The 15,916-nt window shown below is 46.2% G+C and overlaps 1 protein-coding gene across 2 annotated transcripts in view; it reads right to left on the bottom strand.

Annotated features, from left to right (window-relative positions):
• The window catches only part of RNF41 (ring finger protein 41), a 382,702-nt gene that overhangs the window by 209,871 nt on the left and 156,915 nt on the right, over positions 1 to 15,916 (bottom strand). The window lies entirely within an intron of this gene.

Here is a 15,916-nt window from a genome sequence, read left to right as displayed (position 1 = left end):
AAGTGAAAAGATAGTTTTCACTAGCCCGAATTCAAAGAAGATCAATTTAGAAAGACTGCTCGGTTACCGCACAGAGTGGTCTTTCTAAATCAAACGGTCATGCCCCTGCTGCATAAGAGCGCGCGCAGGGGCTGATAGGCACAGGAGAACAGGTAAGTGTTGCGGTGTGTGTGTGTTTTTGGGAACGGGATGTCAGGGGTGGAGTGAGACACAGGTGAGTAAGGGCAGCATGGGGCAGGGGGTGTTTTAACCCCCCCCCCCAATTTAGAAGTCACCTGGGCAGTGTGTGGTGATTGGGGTGCAAAGCAAGGGGATATTTTCACTTTGTGAGGTAGCTAAAATCAGACAAAAAAAAAAGAAGAAAAAAAAAAAAAGACTGGTAGCCATTATATCTTCTTTCTGAAAGAAGTGTTAATGCTATGAATTGTCTTTGTACCTTATCAGGGTGATTGAGGCCCTTTATAGAGAACTATTATGCAACTTGTTCAGAGAAGCTGAAATATTGTATACATGTTTGAAATAGTCTTATTTAGGCAGAAAGCAGTAAAAGTGTTGTCACCTTACGGGATTGCAGGTGTTGGGTACTGTCCTGGGTAGGTGGGGCGCCTCTTCTCCGATGGGTCCCGAGCCTCATCAAACTGGTTGCCATTACGGTTCTATGTGGCATACTCGTATGCTTTATATATTTTCGGCGGCACAACCAGGATTTCTGCAACAACTACTTGTTTTTCAGGAGATTTGGGAAATTTTAGAACACTACGCTAGTACTGTGTAAATTGAGAGCTTACGCAAATTTAAATGGCAATTGTTTATTTGTAAAGCACTTATACACAAGTGAAGTGCTTCAAAGCGCTCCAAGGCGCAAAGGGAACAAGCAAACACAGTCATTCTTAGGCCTTGAAGTTTCCAAATAATCTAACAAAAAAATAACTAGCAGGACCTGAGGCATTTACTAGTATGTGACAGGAAGGAATGAGAGAAGGGGTGGGTGGGTGACTTGGAGGGTGTGTGGGTGGGGCATGCGGGAAGAGAAGAATACAAACAAGAAACTACCGAACTATGCCCAATGACTGTCAGATCGTGCAAGTGCATGCCAAAGCATGGGGAGAGAGGGGGTGACATACAGAACAATAAACTACTGCACTGGGACTGGTGACATTTCAGATTGATTGGTGGTTGGTCATCACTAATGCGCCTATGCACAAGTGTTTCAGGCGCAACCAAGATAGGGAGGGGGGGACTGAGGGGACAGGACAAACGATCTTGCTAGGCCTAGTACATTCAAGGTCGCGCAAGTGCGCAGCCAGGACGTGAGGGGGACAATTGCGCCCAGTCCAGCCGGGGCCAGGGTTAAGTGCAAAGAGGTTGCCCTTCTTCTGGAACAAATTCTGAGTGCAGTAGCGTTAAGCAGAGTGTAGCGGCCCGAATGTAAAGGCAGGACTGGTGGGAGAGTCTGGGACCTGTGTGGCTCTGGAGGTGCGCCAGGCGACCAGTGAGCGAAACTGAGCAAGTTGGGGAGATGAAAGGAGGAGGGAAGCAGGAGAGAAGAGCAAGTATGTTAGCAGGGGAGAGGGAGAGAGAAAGAGGAGAAGAGAAAGGTCTTGAGGAGTCTAACGAACCTAAGCAGTCCGGCTCAAGACAGGGAGGCTGTTCCAGAGGGAGGCACCTGCAGAGGATAAAGATCCATCCCTGAATCTGTTAGGAGAATTGGCTCTCCTACAGAGTTGGAGGCCGAGCTAAGGGCTCTAGAAGGAGAGTATTTAGGAAGAGCGTTTTAGACAGTGGAGGGATTTCAGCGCCGGAGGGATGCCGTCCCTGGGCTTGAGGCCAAGGAGAAGTCTTCCGGTTCTGTTCTGGATAAGTTTAAGAGCTCGGAAAGTAGAAGTAGGAAGATTGAAAAAAACTGTTGCAGTAGTTCAGTCTGAGAGAACCAGGGCTCTGGAGATGGTGAGCCACTGGGGGAAAGTGAGAAAAAGTAGTACTTATGAGGAGGTGCAACTGGTAGTGGAATGGAGATGTCCGAAATGTGAGAAGAGAAGGAGCGAGTGAAGTCGTAGAGGACCCTGAGATTTTTTGCCTCACTGGTGGGCGAGTGCACAGGACCAGTGGAGGCCAGCCAGAGTCAAAGTGGGAAAGCGAGAACAGGGTTCCCAATGAGGATGATCTCTGTCTTACTGGCATTAAGGCAGAGCTCATTGGCAGCACAGGGAGAGCTTACTGGGAGTGTTTAACTGCTTATGGTATAAAGTCCATTGTGAGGCAATGAGTGTCATGGGCTCCAAGCCACTCATTGCTTGTCACTATTTTCTATGGGACATTGGGATGAGTTAATGAGTTATGCCTTCAGTTGGGCTGTGCAAGCAGGGATACACCGTGGCTGTTTGCTCTCCATGATAGCTGGAGCGGATTTGGGATTTATTAGTGCAGTATAACCTGTAAAAGGTGTTGTGCGAGGACCGCATGCAATTACAAGGCATACCAAGTGCAAATTAGTACTATGTTCAGGCTGCCAAATAGTTGGCCATTTGTAACTCTTGTTTTGTTTATCATTTCATTAATAAACTACAATAAATAATTCCCCATACATGTGTGAGATCTTGGGAGTATTGGAAAATAATGTGAATATTATAAATGTGTTTGGGCTGTCTGTGCACACCTGCCTGTCAGGCGCTTGAAAGGAAGGAAAGCTTTTGGAGTCAAGTACGCTGCTTTGAGTTTCATTGTTGTGATGCAACAAGTTTTCTTTCGCTAATCAAGTCACTAAAGCTGTGAGGTGACCCCTCAAATGACATCCACAGGGTTCCATGGATGCTTCTGTGACCAGCGTTCGTTCAGCAGAACCCCAATGACAGGATCGCTGTTTTGGCACCATTGTGTCAGACTCCGATTCAATTTGTTTTCCCATGAGCCTAGGACCTGGGACCACTGATCCGTCACACACCCGGAGGATCAGTGGCCAAACTAGTCTCAAGTGTAGACTGGCTTGAGGGATGAAGATATATATCAGGTGATCGATCACATGAGGGTAACCTCTACCTCATTGATTTGGCATTTGCTCAGGTGAAGGCCCTTCATTTGGATCAAAGTCTCTCCACCGAAGGATGCACTACTGTAGTGTGTCGAACATCGCTCCATTGAACTGAATCTAGTTTGATTTTTCCAAATTCATTCATTTTATTCATAATAGTTAAACTTTTAGACAGTGTGGCCCCTGCCCAGAGGGCATGCAGGGGTGTTGGGGATTACATTTTGTTGTCCAGATTTGACAAACCTAGCACCTCGACTGTGGCACGAAATAGTGAAGGGGAAGTTCTCATGCAAAGTAGATGTTGAATGTTCCTGCTCCATGGTTACACCAAACATTTGGGGTATGTTAGGTAAGAATTGATGTAGTAACACTGAGACTACACACTTATCTGCTTGGTATCAGGTAACCACCTTTTGGTATAGGTCTGTACAACACAAGTTGATAGTGTGACTGAGCAGCCAGGCCTCTCTCAAGAGGGGTAAATGTTAGCTGTAAAGCTGTAGCAATGAAATTTGCAAATGCAAGTAACACTTACACTCAAGGTTTCAATTATAAACAGTTCTTTATTTTACATCAATTTTTAAATATGCAAGATATGTAACAATCAAATATACTTTAAAATACTTAACCAGAATCAGCACAAGTTAGTGGATACTCTTTTCAGATGCTTTTTACACACGTCCTACACCCGGAGGTGACTTAATTCACAAGGACAGTAATGGCATTTATACATCACTAGTTATACTTGCAGATTCTGAGGTTACAGAAAGGTTAACCAGATTCTCAGGGCATGGGAGAATACTTAAATCTTCCAATGAAGTCTAGACAACCCTTTCCCGGCAATAACAGTCTAAAACAAGTAACCACGTATGGGGGACAGAAATAGAAATGTCAAAGTTAATGGACTACAAGAGTCTGCAGGGAGCAAGTACAGCCAAGGTCAATTGGAGCACAGTCTATGGAGCTGAGGTACTTCTTAGATAATAAAGGTCTTGCACAAAGGTCACAAGCTGTTAAGCCTGTGGAAAACAGTTGGAATCAACTCTAAGGTAAGCCAATGCAAATCAACTGAGAAGATCACAGCTCAAAAATACATTGAGGAAAACCCAAAGTCTAAACTGTACCTCTGGTTTGAAGAAGAGTGGTCCAGTTGGATTCGATCCTGTTGCAGCGATGCAGATCCTGCGTTCCTGAGCCTCAGTCATGGGGACAAGAGGGAGGACTTCAGGAGGACTCCTACGGCAGCAATTGAAGTCGTCAGCAGCTATGGGCTCTTTTCAGATCAGTGGCACTGCGCAGTTTCAGCATGTGGTAATCAGCACCACCGTGGATCTGGGATACCGGTTGGGATTCCTTCACTCCGAGTCCTGCAATCTGGTGAGGGGACTTGAGCTCTTGTCGTCCTGCTTCAGGAGGGTCCTTAGGAGACTCCAGGAGCTTCTGGCCGGATTGCAGATGCTGCCTTAGACTACGGATTTCTCGACACCTGGATCTCGGGGTTCTTGCAGCAGCGAAGTAGTACAGCCAATCAGGGAAGATTGTCCAGTGGAGTTCGTCGATTAGAAAAAGGAGTTTCAGCACAGCAGCAGGGCTTCACCGGGCAATTCTAATGGCAGGAGGATGCAGCAAGCTTAGTTTACGGTTTTAGTTGGGCGTTTCTCCCAGTGATCGACTGCCTCTAGTCCCAAAACCCTCGCCTTTTAAGCAGGTTTCTCCCATTCATGCACAGCCTAGGCTATCAGTCACACAGCAGGGTGGCTGACGGGACATCCAGCCAGGACTGGTTGCATGCAGGCACAAAGGACAGGGGAGTTTCAGAAACCTCCCTCACATCTGGCCTTTCCAGACACACTGGAGACAGAAATCGGGTTTCAGGATTGAAGCCCAACAAAGGCAAAAACTAAAAAATGGCTCAAACCTGGCTTGGCACGCAGAGTAAAACCCAAGAAAGACCTCACAAACAGAAAATGGCGAAAAAAGAAGACCGGGTAATGTTGACAAAATTGTCACCCATGGGTGCTACAATGCAACTGAGGATTCAAACTGCAGTAGAAAATCACAATGGTAGGAACATTAAACCACTGCCAACAGCCATTTAAGTACAGAGAGGTTGCCCTTCTTCTGGAGGGTGAGGGTAACCTAAAAAAAAAATTAAACATGAGAATGTAGGATAAGGGGCTACTAGGTAACCCCCACAGCACTCCACCACATAAGATGGTGTGTGTTGGACCTACAAAGAGAAAAAAGTAAAGTCAATTTCACTTTACTATTCTTGGGAACAGTAGTTCACACAAGACAAGGCATTTAAACTGTATGAAAAATCTAAAGGATTTCTCTTTGACACTGCACTGAAGGTGCTGTGTGTCACCATACAACACGTAGATGCCTATGGAATTTGTCAGACTCCAAAAACCGAAGAAACATACAATCCAAATCAGGTCAAAAACACATGAGTGAGCAAAAGGTCTCACCCACTCCAGTGTTAAAATTAAAAAGTCCTAAAGTCCAGCAAAAGAGCTGGAGGTCTCCCAGGTTGAAGGGAATTAGGGAGAATTCTCATTTCTGTGCTAACAGGGTAGAAAGTGTGACACAATGTTCGAGAGAGTGGTTGAATAGATGGGCAGCCTGGAGCAGTGGCTCATATACCAAGCTTAATAAAGCTGTACTGCGTTCCCTTACTTGTCTGGACTGATGCATCACAACAGGAAGGATGAGTCTTAGCTGCCATAACCAAAATATGCAGCCTCCTGTTACACCTCCTATGCAAGCTTTGTGGTGTGGGAAGAATATATGTGGGGGTTGACAGTGAAGCCTAGGAAACTTGGCTGGCGTAGAGGGCTGTGTGGATTGTCAGTGATGTTTTCTTTCATTTGGGGAGGTGTGAGTGGGGAGCAGGGAGGTATTCAGTTTTGGATGGGTAAGCCATAGGAAGAAGGTGGTCCAAGTGGAGAGACAATTGCCCTGTGGAGAGGGAAAGCTTAGATTATATGTATTTTGGAGGTGATGTAGACCATGAAGGAGTTGTATAGTGAAGTCTGACCATTCAGTGTGGAATTTGGGATAAAGTGTCTGGGGGCCAGTAAATGAAGTGGTGAAAGTTTGGTGTGGGTGTGAAGGAGGGGAGCAAAAGAGTAATTCAAAGGATAGGTAAGGTAGGTCAAACCCCAGATGGCATGAGGTGGCTTGGCTGTCCTTGACTGCATGAGTGTGATTAGCTTGTTCAGTGAAAAGAGCCCACCAAGACCAAAGTGGTCCATCTACCTACTCTAAACCCAGCTTGATTGTTTAAAATAACTCCAACAGTTATGTCACTGAGGTGTTTATACACTCTTCAATAATTTTCCCCACAAAAGGAGGTTGAGAGACCAGATAGAAGCGATGTCTAAAGAGACCAGATTTGCTTTTTGAATAGAACAAAAACAGCATGCATAGGAATATGTGAACTATAGCTGCTGTAAGGAAATGTATAACCTTTTGTAGATCACAAATCACTGAAGAGCCAGACTTATTAATGTGGCAGGACTTTTAAAGAAACAGAGAGCTAGGTGTTCTGCATTCATGAAGACAACTAGGTTTCTTCAATGCCGATGTGGGAAAATATGGTAGCAACCAAACCCGCTGTTTTAGCAGGGACATTACACACATTGGATTACAGGTCAGGCCTATTAATTTACATATCATCCATATCATTCCTTAATATAATCCTGTCTTCAAAATAAAACACTGTAGCCATGAGTTATGTGATTCCTGGGAAGGAAGGAGAGGGAGTTAGGATGGATATGACCCTTTGTAGTTCATGCAAGTTATTTAATTTCTTTTGTGCTAGAAAGATTTAACCTCTTAGTAAAACTTAAATTCAGTACGTAAAATGGGGGAAATATACCAAACTCCATTTTCGTCCATCTGACTGTTTAGGACTTAAAACAGCCAGACCTGGTGTAAACAATTTTTATAGATTTATTTTCGTATGCCTTTGTGTAAGAGGCGAAATTCTATGTTGGGCAATGGCCATTGTGGTGTAAAATGGGCAAAGAGTCGACTCTGGAATGGGAATTAAATTTGCATTTAAATCGATGTCTTAGTACAATAAGCTTTATTGAGGTCCCTTTTTAATTAGTATATTCAGTGTGTTACCCTGAGAAGTGAAAAGAAAAAAATGAAATTAGGGAAGTGCAATCCACTAAATTTGAATAAAGGCTAGACGAAAGTAGTGAAGAAGCAAAAGGTTTAGATCTTATATCTTTATATATGGCAAATATGTGGATGTGTGTGTCTGTTTGAAATGTTCAGCATACTTCCCAACATGCTACAAATCTGAAATTAGGCATGTGGGTAGGTTCCATGGTGTAGACAAACAAGTATAAAATAAAGATACCATTTTCGATTATTTTTTATAAATGCAATGCTTACTACTTACCATATGGTTCTTTGCGCCGTAGTTCTACGCTCGTGGTTCCTTAAGCACAGCACTTCATTGTTCCTAAACTTTCCACACTATCAGCATTCTAGCCGACATTAGCGGCATTCACTTTTGAAGTCATGCAGGCGACAATACATTGCTTTTATAGTAATGCAGGTGACAGGAACGGTGCAGGTCTATTCAATAATATCTGCAATGGTGTTGTCCGTCATATCGTGGCAAATCCCATAATTAAAGAAGCTGCATTTCCCACGTAGTTTGATTAATATATGCCATCTCAACAGTATGAAGCTTACATGCTTCAGCCCTACACGTAAGGGCACTTATGTTGAGGTCACTGCTGCCTTAACTGTAGAACGGACACCAATATGTTGCTGCGCAATCGCAATGCTCCAACTCAAAGTAGTTGGAACAGATTTACGGGATTCATGCTTTTCTAATGATCAGCTTTATGTGGCTTGCTCCAGAGTTGGAAAAATAATTTGTGCACACTAGCTCCTATGGGAAAGACTAGCAATATCGTCTACAATGCATTGGTTTAGTTAAATACATTTCAAACTAGGAATGACGTAGGAATTACTGTGCCAAGCACTTGTACACCCGCTAGTTATTTACATAAATCTGTCCTGTTGAAAGACCAGCATATACATTTTCTAGCCCTCTCCAAGGATTTATGTAGGGCATCAGTTACACGTTTCTTACAGCCCTTAGCAATTCGGATTAGATTCACCCACAGACCACTTAAACTTAATGTTAACAGGGAAGCCTTGATGTACCTTTAAGAGAACCAACTCCCTGACAATCTAGTAAATCTATGAAGACCTGGAAGTACTAAAAGATTGACAGGCCCTTACTCTTACTCATTATAAAAAGGGGTTTGAACGTTACTTGGTCCTAAATAGGGGTTATATTAAGCTCAAATTGTAGCGTCACATTTGATGCACTTACTGGAAGTAATAAACATTTTTTTAATTAAGTAATTTCCTAAGTGAGGTTTGATGCGAGTGCCCACATATCACTGCTCCTTAAGTCGTAGCTGCAAGCACCTGGGCTCTGTAAATCTCCAAATGCTGGGGATAAGTTCTACCAAAGGATTTTGAGAACCCCAAAAATGGCATTGCTCTTTCTTGCTAGGATTTCAATGTGTAGTTCCCATTGTAAGCAAGCCCAAGTGCAATTGTGCACGGGACCTAGGATTTTTCCCAGAGCACATAACTGTTTTTATCACAATCCATCGTTAGGCCACGTATATTACAAAAGTTTACAAAATGGTGCTTGAGCTTGGTTAGGCCATAGGATGTATGAAATATTAGTACAATACTATACGCCAACATCATTAAGCATATGGGCCCTTCCAACCACCTACCCCTCATTCGATGGAGCATTCGAAGACCAGAACGGTGGCCAATCAAGTACCTCATCAAAAATGTTGAACGGCTAAAATGCAACCCTAACACACTTTTTCACAGGGGCTACCCTTGAACATTCGCCTCCCACAACCCATCTTATTGAAGCGGTACTGTTGTCCTACTACTCAATGATTGCCTTAAAAAGCAAAGGGGGATTGTTCTTCATCAATGCTTGCCATGGTTCCATTCTCGGAATCACGGTTATCAGGTCAACAATCATCAATTATAATGCCCCTTTATTAACACATACTATTATCAATAGTGCCAACACCCTTCGAGAAGCCAGATTGCAAGTGGCTAATGGAACTAGTGTTTGGCTTACACTCTTCTACCATAGTTGAAAGCACTTTCCCATGAATCTTACTACGTGCATCATTTAATGAAATGAAATGGGGAGGCAATTACCTCCCCTTAGCAAATCATCAATTTTTGTAATGGCACAATCTGGCCAGTGCTCCACGTTGCCAGGATTCTACCTAATCCAACAATTGCATTAAAGAAAAACACAGTACCCATATTAATATTACATTTCTATAAAGTTTCACCAGAATCCTCAATTTGTTTCCTAATATCATTCAACAATGCATCTGAGATCAAAGAAAAAGCAGTTCTATCCTCACTATACAGTGATTGGAAATGCATTTTCAGTTATTGATATTTGGAAATAATTCGAATCAGAACTAGTACCTCATTTAATTATTTTCCAGAAACTCTGGATACATTTCTTTAGCCTGTATCAAGGGTTCATATTTCTCATGAGCTTTAGCAATATTTAGGTTTGATCAGGCTTTTATACTCTAATGGCCAATTAGAAATATTTGAGCTATTTCCCCATTTGTTTGAGTTTTTAAAGGCTTCCACCAAGTTTCTTTTTCCCCCCCTCTACATTCCTTGTTGAACCAGCTATCGCCCGCTAACTGTACAGCCAAAGCGCCTTTGCTATTTTCGTAAACAGTGGCTCAAGTAATTACAGGTTGTCATATGAATCCCATGCTAATGGAGGGTCGAACGGCTGATGGACCATGATCCCAGAAATTGGGACTGAATTGAGGTCAACTGTTGGAATCTTTTTTTCCAGATCAGTGGTGCCATTCAAGTCTCCTCCCATTTGTGGGGCAAAGAACCTGACTATCAAATGTTTCTGGTATGATAAACCCCCTCACCCCACGCCTCATCCCCCCCCAAAATTGCTTCGTGATCACTTTCCAAGATCGGTAATATTTTTTTGCATGTCTCCAATCAGGGAGGCCAATCAGTCATTTGTCCACTTTTGCGATATGCAAGTGCTTGTAGTACAAAGTTAATCCTCCCATTACAGACTCACACCTATTTTATAGAAACGTTGGGCCGTAGATGGATACATATTTATATGGTCTACTGTGTTGCGGTGGCAACAGAGGGGGGAATATCCCCGATCAAATCCTTCTATTTGATCAAACTTTAATGGTTCGAATTGAAGGTTGCGATAACCCACGATTATAGTAACGGGGATTTTTCCATTCTCAGTATACTAGTTTACTTTCACATGGTCCAACTTGTTCAAAATAACCATACCATTGGAGCCATATAGCCAATTATTAATGTTAAACTAATAGAGCAGTCTCACCCCTAAATTCAATATAAAGACCTCGTAGGTCGACAGAATCAATTTCCAAATGCTGAATAAAAAAAAAGTTAAGATTTATCTCCATAGACAATCCCAATCCCTTTCCCTCTGCTTGGGCAACCTAGGTTTATTGTTGGCTGAGTGGCAAGTACATTTTGCATAGCCATCTAGCGTCAGCACTTTACAGGATCATTTATCTTGGAAACTTAGACTATCGAATGATGTGATATTGATTCATTCAAGATCTTCCAATAGCTTTGCCAGGTCTGCTATACTCGAAGTCAAAAAGTGACAGCTCACTATTGGATAACCGCTCAGTTAAGACTAGGCCAGTTTCAAAACAAGGATCTGTCAAACAAGGGACTGTTGGTTTCCAGCATGGGTCTGGCATGGATTCACATGCTCATGAATATTCCCAGTCAGGCTGGGAATCCTCGGTAAACAAAAAAAAAATTAGTTTGTTTCATTTCTGAACCGTCTTTCTCCTAACAACCAATCAATGAGTACTGGGCCATACTGACCCCAGCCAATGACTGCCCTCTACCCAAGCCCCTCCTCTCCTCAGGCAGCCATCTTCAGATTTGGTAGCAAGTAAAGTGGCAGTGGTAGCAAGTAAAGTGGCAACGCGAACAAGCTTAAGAGCCGCAGAGGGGTAGGCGGGAGTGTTTGCATGTGAATCCATGCCAGACCCATGCTGGAGAACAGTTACAGGTAAGTAACTTGTTCCTTCTCCAGCACGGGGGGCCTGGCATGGATTCACATGCTCATGAATAAAGAATACATAGCAGTACACACATGCACAACCACGGGAGGTGGCATGGCTCAACATAAGCATCTCTTACTGCCTCACCAGCCTCACCTTCAAGCGAACAGGTTGCACAGCACTGCTTGGCCGACTCTGAACTCCTCCTGGAATGCCCGTCGAAGCAGTAGAATTTTGTGAAGGTGTGCAGCGACCTTAGAGTAGCATGTCCACCAGGGGCACACCAGACAGGAACACCGTTGTAGCAGTGATCACCCTGGTAGAATGGGCTCTCGGACGGCCAGGCAGCGGTCGGTTTGTCAACCACTGACAGTAGGTTGTCAAGCCGGAGAGCCACCTGGAAATGGAAGCCTTGGAGGGCCTTCCCATGATTCATAGGACCAAAGTTCACAGAGAGCTGAGAGGTTTTCCGGAATCTCTTCGTGCAGGCCACATATAACTTCAGCGCTCTAGCAACATCCAGCGAGGGGCCAGTCCTTTCAGCCGGACTAAAAACACAGGTAACACCAAGGGCTTGTTTATATGAAAGTCTGACGGCACCTTGTCTCATGGAAAGTAAGGTAAGGAGGTTTACAGGAGAGGGCCTGGATCTCGCCCACATGTACTGCAGAGGTGATGGGCATGAGAAAAACGGTTTTCCACGACAAACTTGAGTGGAGCCGAATACATATGCTCGAATTGAGGCCCCATGAGCCTAGTAAGCACCACATTGAGCTCCTACGCCAGGGCCGGAGCCTTTACTGGCAGGAACAAACGGAATAGTCCCTTGACGAATTCCTTGATCAACTGGTGCTACCACAAGGAGGGTCGTTGCACCTTGACCAGGATGGCCATCACCCTTTCGTCTGACAGCGATGCCAGGCATGACACTGTTGAGCCGGGATCCCATGAACAGTGCGTCCTGCGATGGGGAGTTAAGCAGGACATCTCATAATTCACAGAGAATCCCAGATCCGTCAGTAGGTGGACTGTCCTCAGAGTGTGGTCGACGGTGATGTCCCTTGATTTGGCCCGGATTAGCCAGTCTTCCAAATAAGGGTAGACGTGGATCCCTTGCAGTCGCAGATGGGCCGCCACCAGAGCCAGGCACTTGCTGAAGACTCTGAGCGCTGACTTCAGCCCGAAAGGAAGGGCCTTGAATTGGTAATGCTTCCCCTGAATGATGAAGCGCGGAAACTTGCGGTGTGCATCGGGATGTGCAAGTACGCAATCTTCAGGTCCAACAACACAAAGTCTCCCTATTTGCAGCTCTCCGAGCACGTGTTGAAGAGTGACCATTCAGACCTTCTGGGACTTTATGTATTTGTTTAGTCGTCGCAGATCGAGAATGGCCCGCAATCTTCTTTCGTATGAGGAAGGATCTTGAATAAACTCCGGGGTCCCGGAGCTGCTTTGGACCCAACTATCACCCCTTTCTTTAGCATGGGCCAAACCTCCAGCAGCAGCTGAGGGACGGGGTTTTACTGCCGGGCCACCAGTGGTATTTGGGGACAGCGTCGCTGGAACCAGAGTGTCTGTGGGCAAGACAGTCCAGCACCTAACGATCGGTGGGCATGGTCTTCCACACGCTGACGAAGTTTGCCAGCTGGCCTCCCACTGGGGTTCATGGGTGGGGTCCCCCATGACGTCCCGGCCTATTAATTCTTGCTTGGAGGTAGACGGACCACCTTGGGGTCCCTGGCGACGAAGGCATCCTCCGAAAGCCTTGAGTGGCCCCTGTTGGTTTCTTGGTCCGAGGAGCGAAAGGTTTGGCAGAAAGAAGAGGAGCCCCCGCGTAACCCTTCGAAGATCAGGGAGACTTGCCTCCCGAGGACTGAAAGGACGGCTGTCGCTGCTGTAGCGTGCCCAGGGCACGTGCAGTCTGTGTCCGCCTTGGTGGCTTGTAGGTACTCGTCCACAGCTTTCCCGAAAAGATTGTCTCAGTCAAAGGGCATGTCCAAAACCTTCATTGGGTTTTTTGGTCGAAAGTTGGTGGCCTTGAGTCAGCCACGGCAGCGAAGGAAAACGCCAATGCCCATCTGGCGGAAACCCGCAATCCGCTAGGTCTGTAGCCACTGTGATGGCATGGTCCGACTCACCACCTAGCCCTATTATAGAATCTCCAACGCCTCTGCCCTCTTATCATCGGGGAGGAAGTCCAGCAGAAGTGCGAGCTTGAAACAGCTCCCGGTCGTAGCACGCTACTTTAGCGATGGCGGCCTTGATGGTCGTCGCTGCAGAGTAGATAACTGGTCTTCCCATTACATCCAATTTCTTCCCCTCGGTGTCCAGAGGGGTGGACGCTGCCCAAGACGTAGAGCCCGACGGCTTCTTGGCCGCTGCCGAAACCACCGAGTCTAGCAACGGCTGTGCTCACAAGCAATTCCGCGCAGAGTCTGACACCCTGTACTTCTCTAGGTAGTCCCTCTTCACTGGGGCCGTAGAAGTGTTCATGACCACCAGTCCTTCATCCCAAATGTCATTCAAGAGCGGGACTGAAAGGATTGTCTTAGTCTTCACTGCACTGGTATAAGAAGCCCTCCTCCTCTGGCGTGAGCTCGAAAAGCTCTGATGCTCTGGATATCATCGCATGGAACAAACCCATCTCGTCCGGGGCGGAGGATCTGGGCGGAGGCGATGGCAGGTCCCCCATTGTTATGATGCCTACCCCCGGAGCACCAGGCCAGGCCAGGCCCAGCACCCCCGGGAGCAGGCATCACGCCCCCGGGTAAAAGCCCAGCGGCCCTTTATAGGGGCTCTTTGGACTCTGTCCTGGCGCCAGGCTCATGTTGGACATCAGTCCTGGCGCCATAAGCGCCAGGCTCATAAGGGGAAGTGTTTGGTGCACTTACCTGAAGCAGTCCATGCTGCACACTCACCCGATGCAGACCATGCTGCATGAAGAACCAAGCCAAATGAGGCTTAGGAGGAACTATTTTTCTGATGGAACTATTTTGTTACTTGGGTGGGGCTGTGGAAGAATATTCACCTGGAACTTCTTCCAAAGCTATTTAAGCCACGCCCGGACAGCCACACGTGCTTCGCGTTGTTCTGCATCCCAGCAGCTGAACGCTCACTGTGTCTGCTCCTGCACCTGGACTCCAGCCACGCCCGCTTCGAACCTGGAACACCTGTAAGGGAATAAGAGAAGAGAAAGGTGAAAACCAAGAACTTATTCAACCTTCTTACCTGCATCCAGAATCTTCACGCCAGCATTCCTGAAGGAAGACTTCCATTTAAAAGCACCGCGTTGCTCGCTGCAGCCCCGTGCTTCACTCACCTGTTCCCGAGACGCCGCCCGGCTCCATCGCGGCTCTCAGCACCGGTCGCCACATCTCTGCACCTACGGGAGAGAAGAAGAGACAAAAGGTGAGCAAGGGAACACAAGAGGAAAGGGGAATTTTCAGCCATATTACTTACCGGCTTTTCTTGGTGACCCATTCCACATTTCGGGTCGGCGCCACATCTTTGGCAGGTACCGCACCCCGGCCCCTATGGGGAAAGGGCAAAAGACATTACATTTAGAGGGGTCGCCGTCATCACTAACTCACCTGATTTTACCATCGGCAATTTAACCCCTCAACGCATCGCCTTTGTTCTGCACCTGAAATAAAGGTCAGGAAAGACAACATAAAAGGAGGCTCACACTTGAACTTTTGCATCTTCATACTTACGGCGTATTACTCAGAAATGTCAAGTGGATGTGCTAGCGCCATTCTGAAAACCAGTGAAGTAACTGGACGAACGCGCGCCCCTGCACCAGAAGCAGGATGGCGAGTTCATCCTTCCAAACCATAAGGTGAGCTTAAACCGGGGGTATTGGAGGAATCAGAGAAGAACGAAGGGGGGAGCAAGCACACTATTCGGCAGACAGTTAATCCCCTTTCTCATCTGCAGAAGGATAATCCTACGGGCCCGACAAGCAAGATTTGGGGGTCGTGTCCAATCGGTGGTCCGAATTCTGCGCATCACGCTTGAAGAGGCCACAGCAACCCAGACCAGACCAGTGCTTCCGTGGGAGCCAGGTGAGCATTACAGAACGCGAAGCCTTCCTACAAATTCCCACCCAGGCGCTATGGAAACTTCCGAGACTGACCAGTTGGCCCAACTACTGGGGGAATTACGGGCCGAAGTACACGCCGCTCGTTAAGAAACTAATGCTCTCAGGAGGGAAGTGATTGTAACAAAGGAAAGAGCTGATGACCTGGCTAGACCGCTTTTGCAAGGTCAAGCTGGACAAACCCCTTTACCCGGTTCCGGAGGGAACCCCGCTCCTGTGCTTTCCAGTAACCCGGTGCAGATAAATCTACCTGGAAACATGCCGCTGGCCCCACCCGAACGCTTTGCTGGGGACCCCAAACGATTCGCTGTATTCATGAATCAGTGTCGTTTGCATTTCCTGTGCAGACCTGGGGCCTTCCCTAATGACCAGACCAAGGTAGCCTTTGTATTGTCATATCTCAGCGGCAGTGCTGCCGATTGGTCAGTTCCACTGGTAACTTAAGATGACCCGATTCTTTGTGATTTTCAAGGATTTCAAGCGAGCATGGAAAGGTTATTTGCTCGTCACTCCCAGGGGCAGGCTCTAGATGACGAACTTCTATCTCTGCGACAGGGCAATCAAGACCTCCTTTCCTGCATTGCAACCTTTAATAGAGTAATTGTGGAAACTGGGTGGCCAGAAGATAAAAGAATCACGTTATTTTATCGA

This window comes from Ambystoma mexicanum, chromosome 3q, assembly GCF_040938575.1.
Source record: "Ambystoma mexicanum isolate Mex_15411 chromosome 3q, UKY_AmexF1_1, whole genome shotgun sequence".
Classification (NCBI taxonomy): Eukaryota; Metazoa; Chordata; class Amphibia; order Caudata; family Ambystomatidae; genus Ambystoma; species Ambystoma mexicanum.
This window is presented reverse-complemented; position numbering and strand designations above follow the sequence as displayed.